Genomic DNA, 9,880 nt, shown 5'->3' on the forward strand with positions numbered 1-9,880 from the left:
AAAAAGAAACTTGCCAGGCAGCAGTTCTGTAGTAGTGAAAACAATAAATAAATAAATAAATAAACAAACATATAGAAATAGAGAGATAGATAGAGAGATAGATAGATAAATAGATAGATAGAGATAGATACATAGAAAGATAGATAGGGCGACTGATTGATAGAGATATAGAGATATGAAAATATAGATGTAGAGATATAGATATATATATATATATATATATATATATATATATATATATATATATAGATATATAGATAAATATATATCTATAAAGAAATATAAATATATAGATAGAGATAGAAATAGATATAGAGATAGAGATAGAGACAGAGATAGATATAAAGATAGAGACAGAATCAGAGATAAACATAGAGATAGAGACAGATATAGATACAGATACAAATATAGAGGTATATATAGAGATAGAAACATATATAGAGATAGATATAGAGATAGAGGCAGAGACATAGATATAGATAGATATAAAGACAGAGACAGAGATAGATATAGAGATAGTTATAGAGATAGAGACAGAGACAGAGATAGAGACAGAGACAGAGATAGATATAGAGATAGATATAGAGACAGAGACAGACAGAGAGAGAGACAGACAGAGACAAAGACAAAGAGAGACAAACAAAGACAGAGAGAGACAGACAGACAGACAGACAGACAGACAGACAGAGACAGTTGGTGCGATATCTTTAATTTGCCCCACGCTTCCGATTATGCGCTGGTGGCGTCACCAGGGGCAGGCTGGTTTCGCATACCCTCAGTTGTGGGTTCGATTCCCGCATTTCTCTCCGATTGCCAGCAGTGACTGTCACCTGCCCCAACAGTCTCTAAAGTGCATAACAATGCAAAGGTGACGGCTTCTTCGGTCGTAGCTACTCGGCGCCTCCCGGCGTAGACACCTCACCACCATAATGTCGAAAAGGTACTAGTACGATCACAAGACAAATGCTTATCTACTGAGACAGAGACACAGACTGACAGACAGACAGACAGACAGATAGATGGAGAGAGAGATACGCAAACGACCCAACCACTCATTACTTCACGGGTCACGTGCAAGTGAATAGAATGGCCTAGCGGCAGTAGATTCGAAAGAATGAGTATCGTCCACTACGAAATGTTTCCACACGTCGGAATAAAAGGGCATTATTTCTCCAATCTAATTTCTAACCAGAATGATAATAAAGTTGGCAATATTCTTTCAGAATTAATCAAGAATCTATGTTCCCTCTGCCAGGGAATAATTTGTCTTTTGATATTCTTCGTATGACGCTTTTTACTAAACAAGATGCAATGTTCCTATCTAACCTAATTTTCATTTATTTTTTTAGTGTCATTTTTTTTCTATTCATATGTATCTATATGCATGAGCGCTATTATACAAGAATACGTTCAGTTGTGAACGACCTTGGTAAACGTCAATGCTTATGTGAACGTGTTCAGTTAACATGAGAACGTAATCTGGTTTGTTCAGCATTTCAAACACGAGCACAGGAGGCGCTTCAGAAAGGAGAAGAAGATTGTCCAGAGCTATCTTCCGAGAATCAAAAATGTTTTTCGAATTTTTTATTTCCTTTGTCAAGGAGCTTTGGGAGGCTGGGACCCAAGGTCTGCAAGAGGCGAAGGCCAAGTGTCAGAAGGCCTGGACTTGGGTTCGGGGCTGCGTAGAGGGACAGCACCCTAAAGAATCTCAAATTCTTGAAGACCCAGGAAGCCCATCACAGGAGAAGAACAAGGACCCTCAGGAGGACTGTTTGCCTGGTGACAGTTCCTCTTCTCGAGAAGTCAACGCACAAGTGGTCAAAGAAGAAAGCAAGATTGAAGGCTTGAAAATCAGCCCCAGATTGGTCAAGGATTCCAGAAGCACAGTTCCAGAACGAGGACGATCTGGAGGTCAACGTGGTGGCCCTTCTCAGCGAAAGAACCACGTAAACACTCGGTGCCATTATATCCATCAGCTGCAGAGTTTCAATGACCAATACAGAAGACTCTATGCGCGTGGCGTGAGTGCCACACAGCCAATGAACCTCTCCAACTACCAGGCATTCCAGGGCTACGTGCACAACTACGGCCAAAGAGGCTTCAACGGAAGGAGAGCACACCACAGCAACTTTGGTTATTACTGAAGCAGCAGCACTCCAGTACGCAGGCATTCAACGCCAAAATGTTCTACAAATTTTGTTTCCTTTGAAATGGTCACCAGTCACCTGTACTAAGAAACCTCGCCAGAACATTTTCTCTACGACGGAAATAGAGCCCAAAGACTAAGTCCAGAAAGGACGACAAGGTGCAGCAAAAGTATCAAAAATCCTTTTGGGTGGAGCTTCAAAAACATCACAATTAGTTTCAAAATTTTTCTGGTTTTAGATTAGACCACTATATTCTCCATCAGGGACCTGGGACACGTACCAAAACTTAGCACCTGACAAGATTGACCTTAGAACGGAGAAGAAAAAGCAATACTATAGAAAAAAAAAAGTTTAGTGGTTGCAAATGAATAACATTCATTGTTATCAGCATTTAGCGACTTTATTCAGCTGGAGGCTACTCTAGCAGTAATCAAGACGCCATCTTGCCCCGAGACTGCCCCCGGGACTGAATGAAATCACCCGTTCATAGTTGGTGCGATATCTTTAAAACGCCCCACGCTTCCGATTAGGCGCTTGTGGCGTCATCAGAAGCAAGCTGGTCTCGCATACCCTCAGTTGTGGGTTCGATTCCCGTACTTCTTTCCGATTCCCAGCAGTGACTGTCACCTGCCCAAAAAGTCTCTAAAGTGCATAACAATGCAAAGGTGATGGCTTCTTCGGTCGTAGCTACTCGGCGCCTCCCAGCGTAGACACCTCACCACCACAGTATCGAAAAAGGTACTAGTACGATCACGAGACAAATGCTTCTCTGCTGACGAGGATACAACCTTGTCTGTAATTATCATAACTAACCGTCCGTATGTCCTCTGAAATGGTAGGATGAATTGAACCTAGCTTTGTTCACATGATGATGATGATATGGACCTACCGTATGTGAGGTAATTCAATGGTTTCTTTGTTCTATTATATTCTGCCCTTTACATTCCCTAATTAGAGGAGTCGAATCAAATCTTGACTATTCCTTTTACTAGTAGAAAAACAGTTGGTATGTGTGTGTGCATATGTTTTTTGATATGGACCTATTGTATGTGAGGCAATTCAATGGTTTCTACAATGTCTGAGCAGAATCAGAGACTTTGTTCTATTATATTCTGCCTTTTACATTCCCTAATTATGAAGGGGCCTTGCTGTGGATGTGCTGTGTCTTGCGACACTGCTTCTAACCCAGGGCAGTGGACAGGATGCAGGGATGACCCGTCATCCAGGAGGTGCCAAGATAAGAGGGAGGGAGGAGGGTGGAGGGGAATGGAATTTATTGGAAATGGAATGGGTGGGAGTGGTTTCTATGCCTTTTGGTTTTTGGCTACCCCCCGTGTAGGGGGAAAAAGCCTTTGGTATATGTATGTATGTATGTAATTAGAATGAAGGTCCTTTTTGTTCCTTTTTCTAATAATTCCCATGGGTGGAAAGCAAAACATATGAACAGCTGGGAGTCCACTGTTTCCCCTTCCTCCATGAAATTGTCATCAGGAAATGTATCACTTCCGAGGTATCAGAAATTGTCCAACTTCCTGTGTACGAGAGAAAATGTCGCTTTACTTTGTATGTTTGTAAAAAAAAAGTCTGATTCCTTTTACTTGCTGATGATGCATGCAAGTTTGATACATTATTTCGTTCATTTCTTTTATTTAAAGATTCAACATTACGACTTTTTGATACTACTGAAAGTTGACTAATTTTATCTATGTGTCTGCGACCCTACCAACTTTATTATCTCTTACTATACTTAAAAAATCTCATTTTCTCATATTTTAAATTGATTATCTTTTATCATTATGTTAACGTCATTCACCTCTGCCTTACCTATCATCACGGGGAACGTCCAACATTTGCGGATGAAAACGCAGCTACAACAGAACAGCAATCTGTTGAGTTGGACTGAGTGAACTTGAGGGTCGCTTACGTGCCCCATCGGAAACGTTACAATAACGTTAATAAACGTTACAGTAACGTTAATAATATACAGTAAATTTCACCGGTACCTGTAGTTCTTCAGACTTATTTTTCTTGTATACTGTTTATCTAATACCTTCAGTATGGTGATGACCCTCAGTTAAGCAAACTGACACAGTATTAACCAAATAAAACCATGTCAGAGATTCGTCGCGAACTTTTAATCTCTTCATTACCGTCACGTCACCTCGACTGAATGTTATCGAAAACGTTAACCAGAATAACATCATTACATATCGCCACACAGTCGAAGGGATACACGCATACTCGATGTGTAGTCTGGCATCGGGCAAACACCAAACTGCCACATTCAATCCAAAGCGCCTCTCGCAGTACTAAACCGTCAAGGCAAACTTGAGGAAGCCTATATACCAGTGTCCAGGTAATCATCCCCATGACGAACAGGTAAAACTAGTAAAGGGGTTCTAGTAGGGGGTGAGAAAGGGTGAAAGGGTGTCTGCAGTGCAAAGAGGTTTGGGTGGTGGGTGGGGCATAGGGGCAGGGGTCATAAGTTCTTTTTTTTTATTTTAATTTTTTTTTATTGTCTTTATTTCGGGTTCTTTTGATGAGGGGGTGGGGGGGGGCACAATGAATGAAGAATAGAGAATCCCTCACAGCCACAGTGTCCAGAACCACCCGCTGGAGGAGGCGGATGTGCTTATAAATGAATAGATAAACAAACATATAGAGATAGAGAGATAGATAGATACATAGGTAGATAGAGAGAGAGATAGATATAGATAGAGAGATAGATAGAGAGAGAGCGAGATAGATAGAGAGAGAGACAGAGAGATTGATTGAGAGAGATATAGAGATATGGAAATATAGATGTAGAGATATAGATATATATATATATATATATATAAAGATATAGATATAGATATAGAGATATAGATATGTAAATATATATATATATATTTATACATATACATATATAAATATATAGATATAGATAGATATATATCTATATAGATATATAGAAATATAGATATATATAGAAATGGATATAAAGATAAATAGAGATACAGTAGATAGAGACAGAGATAAATGCAGAGACAGAGACAGAGACAGAGATAAATATAGAGATAGAGATACAAATACAGAGACAGATATGGAGATATATATAGATAGAGACATATATAGAGATAGATATAGCGATAGAGACAGACAGAGATAGATATAGATAGATATAAAGATAGAGACAGAGATAGATATAGAGATAGTTATAGAGATAGAGACAGAGATAGAGGTAGAGACAGTGGAGAGATATAGATATAGATATAGAGACAGAGACAGACAGAGACAGAGAGAGACAAAAAGAGACAGAGACAGAGAGAGAGAGACAGACAGAGACAAAGACAGAGACAGACAGTGACAGAGAGAGACAGACAGAGACAGAGGAAGAATGACAGACAGAGACAGAGACAGACAGACAGACAGTAACAGAGATAGACAGACAGACAGACAGAGACACAGACAGGCAGACAGACAGAGATGGAGATAAAGAGAGACAGAGAGAGAGAGAGAGAGAGAGAGAGAGAGAGAGATGCACAAACCACCCAATCCACTAATCCCATCATTACTTCAAGGTTCACGTCCAAGTGAATGAAATAGCCTAGCGGCAGTAGATACGAAATAATGAGTATCGTCCACTACGAAATGTTTCCACACGGCGGAATAGATGGGCATGGTTTCTCTAGTCTCATTTCTGACCAGAATGGTATTAGAGTTGGCAAGATTCTTTCAGAATTAATCACGAATCTATGTTCCCTCTGCCAGGGAATAATTTGTCTTTTGATCTTCTCCGTATGATGCTTTTTACTAAACAATATGCAATGTTCCTATTTAACCTAATTTTCATTTATCTTTTTAGTGTCATTTTTGTGTATTCATATGTATCTATATGCATGAACGCTAATATACAAGAATACGTTCAGTTGTGAACGACCTTGGTAAACGTCAATGCGTATGTGAACGTGCTCAGTGAACATGGGAACGTAATCTGGTTTGTTCAGTATTTCAGGAACGAACACAGGAGGAGTTTTAGAACACAGAAGAAGATTGTCCAGAGCGATCTCCCGAGAATCAAAAATGTTTTTCGCATTTTTTATTTCCTTTGTCAAGGAGCTTTGGGAGGCTTGGACCCAAGGACTGCAAGAGGCGAAGGCCAAGTGTCAGAAGGCCTGGACTTGGGTTCGGGGCTGCGTAGAGGGACAGAGCCCCGGAGAAGAGCGAACTCCAATTCTTGAAGACCCAGGAAGCCCATCACAGGAGAGAACAAGGACCCTCAGGAGGACTGTTTGCCTGGTGACAGTTCCTCTTCTCGAAAAGTCAACGCACAAGAGGTCAAAGAGGAAATCCAGATTGAAGGCTTGAAAATCAGCCCCAGAGAGGTCAAGGATTCTAGAAGCACAGTTCCAGAACGAGGACGAGCTGGAAGTCAACGTGGTGGCCCTTCTCAGCGAAGGAACCACGTAAACACTCGGTGCCATTATATCCACCAGCTGCAAAGCTTCAATGACCAATACAGAAGACTTTATGCGCAGAGCTTGAGTACCACACAGCCAATGAACCTCTCCAACTACCAGGCATTCCAAGGGTACATTCACAACTACGGCCAAGGAGGCTTCAACGGAAGGAGAGCACACCGCAGCAACTTTGGTTATTACTGAAGCAGCAGCACTCCAATCCTCAGGCATTCAACGCCAAAATGTTCTACAAATTTTGTTTCCTTTAAAATGGTCACCAGTCACCTGTACTAAGAAACTTCGTCAGAATAGTTTCTCTACGACGGAAATAAAGCCCAAAGACTAAGAAAGTCCAGAAAGCACGACAAGGTCCAGAAAAAAGTATCAAAAATCCTTTTGGATGAGGCTTCAAAAACCCTAATTAGGGCAAAGGAAAGAGTCCCATTTTCACATGCATGTACATGGAATCATGTACTATATGTGTGTGTTTACTTATTCATACTTACTAAGTCACAGCATATAGTAAAATGGTTCTACAAACATCATAATTAGTTTCAAAATTTCTTCTGGTTTTAGATTAGACCACTATATTCTCTATCAGGGACCTAGCACACGTACCAAAACTTAGCACCTGACAAGGTTGACCTTAGAACGCAGGAAATTTTTAGAGAAGAAAAAGTAATACTCTCAGAAGATAACGTCTAGTGATTGCAAATGAATAACTTTCATTGTTATCAGCACTTAGCGATTTTATTCAGCTGGAGGCTACTCTAGCAGTATTCAAGACGCCATCTTTCCCCGAGACTGTCCCCGGGACTGAATGAAATAGCCCGTTCATAGTTGGTGCGATATCTTTAAAGCGCCCCACGCTTCCGATTATGTGCTGGTGGCGTCATCAGAAGCAATCTGGTCTCGCATACCCTCAGTTGTGGGTTCAATTCCCGCATTTCTCTCCGATTCCCAGCAGTGACTGTCACCGGCCCAAAAAGTCTCTAAAGTGCATAACAATGCAAAGGTGATGGCTTCTTCGGTCGTAGCTACTCGGCGACTCCCGGCGTAGACACCTCACCACCACAGTATCGAAAAAGCTACTAGTACGATCACGAGACAAATGCTTATCTACTGACGAGGATACAACCTTGTCTGTAATTATTATAACTACCCTTCCGCATGTCATCTGAAATGGTAGGATGAATTGAACCTAGCTTTGTTCACGTGATGATGATGCTATTCTTATTTGAAACGAGTTTAACGTTGATGTTAATTTGAATTCTTTATCATCGTTTAAGGCGACCAAATGGGCGGAGAAAAAGGACTGTGGAGCATCCTTTATGTATACGTATGACTTGACCATTCCTCTTACTAGTAGATAAACAGTTGTCATGTGTGTGTGTGTGCGTGTGTTTTTTAATATGGACCTATCGTATGTGAGGTAATTCAATGGTTTCTACAATGCCTGAGCAGAATCAGAGACTTTGTTCTATTATATTCTGCCTTTTACATTCCCTAATTAGAGGAGTCGAATCAAATCTTGACTATTCCTTTTACTATTAGAAAAACAGTTGGTATGTGTGTGTGCATATGTTTTTTAATATGGACCTATCGTATGTGAGGCAATTCAATGGTTTCTACAATGCCTGAGCAGAATCAGAGACTTTGTTCTATCATATTTTGCCTTTTACATTCCCTAATTATGAAGCGGCCTTGCTGTGGATGTGCTGTGTCTTGCGACACTGCTTCTAACCCAGGGCAGTGGACAGGATGCAGGGATGACCCGTCATCCAGGAGGTGCCAAGATAAGAGGGAGGGAGGAGGGTCAAGGGGAGTGGAATATATAGGAAATGGAATGGGTAGGAATTGTTTCTATGCCTTTTTCTTTTTGGCTACCCACCGTGTAGTTGGAAAAAGCCTTTGGTATATGTATGCATGTATGTAATTAGAATGAGGGTCCTTTTTGTTCCTTTTTCTAATAATTCCCATGGGTGGAAAGCAAAACATATGAACAACTGGGAGTCCACTGTTTCCCCTTCCTCCATGAAATTGTCATCAGGAAATGTATCACTTCCGAGGTATCAGAAATTGTCCAACTTCCTGTGTACGAGAGAAAATGTCGCTTCACTTTGTATGTTTGTAAAAAAAAAGTCTGGTTCTTTTTACTTGCTGATGATGCTTGCAAGTTTGATACATTATTTCGTTCATTTCTTTTAATTTTAAGATTCAACACTACGACTTTTTAATACTACTGAATGTTGACTAATTTTATCTATGTGTCTGCGACCCTAACAACTTTATTATATCTTGTTATATTAAAAAAAATCAAATTTTCTTATATATTAGATTTATGATCTTTTATCATTATGTTAACGTCATTCACGTCTGCCTTCCTATCTATAATTACGGAGAACGTCCTACATTTGCAGATGAAAACGCAGCTACAACAAAACAACAATCTGTTGAATTGGTCTGAGTGAACATGAGGGTCGCTTACATGCCCCTTCGGAACCGTTACAATAACGTTAATAAACGTTACAGTAACGTTAATAATATATAGTAAATTTCACCGGTAACTGTAGTTCTTCAGACATATTTTTCTTGTAAACTGTTTATCTAATACCTTCAGTATGGTGATGACCCTCAGTTAAGCAAACTGACACAGTATTAACCAAATAAAACCATGTCAGAGATTCGTCGCAAACTTTTAATCTCTTCATTCCGGTCACGCCACCTCGACTGAATGTTATCGAAAATGTTAACCAGAATAACATCATTACATATCGCCACACAGTCGAAGGGATACACGCATACTCGATGTGTAGTCTGGCATCAGGCAAACACCAAACTGCCACATTCAATCCAAAGCGCCTCTCGCAGTACCAAACCGTCAAGGCAAACTTGAGGAAGCCTATATACCAGTGTCCAGGTAATCATCCCCATGACGAACAGGTAAGACTAGTAAAGGGGTTCTAGTAGGGGGTGAGAAAGGGTGAAAGGGTGTCTGCAGTGCAAAGAGGTTTGGGTGGTGGGTGGGGCATAGGGGCAGGGGTCATAATTTTTTTTTTTTGTCTTTATTTCGGGCTCTTTTGAGCCCGTGATGAGGGGGCGGGGGTCACAATGAATGAAGAATAGAGAATCCCTCACAGCCACAGTGTCCAGAACCACCCGCTGGAGGAGGCGAATGTGCTTATAAATGAATAAATAAACAAACATATAGAGATAGAGAGATAGATAGATACATAGATAGATAGATAGAGAGATAGAGAGATAGAGAGATAGATAGAGAGATAGATAGAG

The sequence above is a fragment of the Oratosquilla oratoria genome, chromosome 38, assembly GCF_046742065.1.
Source record: "Oratosquilla oratoria isolate Oo_2021 chromosome 38, ASM4674206v1, whole genome shotgun sequence".
Classification (NCBI taxonomy): Eukaryota; Metazoa; Arthropoda; class Malacostraca; order Stomatopoda; family Squillidae; genus Oratosquilla; species Oratosquilla oratoria.